The sequence below is a fragment of the Sinocyclocheilus grahami genome, unplaced genomic scaffold, assembly GCF_001515645.1.
Source record: "Sinocyclocheilus grahami isolate Dianchi unplaced genomic scaffold, SAMN03320097.WGS_v1.1 scaffold465.1, whole genome shotgun sequence".
Classification (NCBI taxonomy): Eukaryota; Metazoa; Chordata; class Actinopteri; order Cypriniformes; family Cyprinidae; genus Sinocyclocheilus; species Sinocyclocheilus grahami.
In genome coordinates, this window is record NW_015505644.1 from 8635 (window position 1) to 9377 (window position 743).

The window sequence follows — 743 nt, forward strand, 5'->3', positions numbered from 1 at the left end:
CACGAGCCAGCACCCAGGAGGATGCAACACTTCTAGTTGAGTGAGCTTGCAACCTGAACGGGCAGAGCACACAGTGCTGATAAGCCAGGGTGATGGCATCCACTGTCCAGTGGGCCATCCTCTGCTTAGAGATGGCATTGCCCTTCTGCCGGCCTCCGTGACAGAAAAAGAGCTGGTCTGATGTCCTGAAGCTTTGCGTCCAGTCTACGTAGCACCTTAAGGCTCGGATGGGACAGAGCAAAGCTAGGGCTGGGTCTGCCTCCTCCGAGGGCAGTGCTTGGAGGTTCACCACCTGATCCCTGAAGGGAGTAGCGGGAACCTTGGGCACATAGCTGGGCCGGGGCCTCAGGGTTACCTGGGAGTCAGCTGGCCCGAACTCCAGGCACGAATCGTTGACCGAAAATGCATGCAGGTCCCCTACCCTCTTGATTGAGGCCAATGCCAGCAGGAGCAAAGTCTTCATCGAAAGAAATTTCAGCTCGACCGTCTGCAAAGGCTCAAATGGGCCCTGCTGTAGTGCTGTGAGCACTAGAGTCAGGTCCCAAGAGGGTATAGAGGGGGGCCGTGGAGGATTTAGCCTTCTCGCCCCCTTAAGGAACCTGACGACCAGGTCATGCTTCCCCAGCAACTTCCATTCTACGGGGTCGTGGTTAGCAGTGATTGCAGCGACATAAACTTTGAGGGTGGAGGGAGACAGCCTTCGCTCCAACCCTTGCTGCAAAAAGGACAGCATGACTCTGATC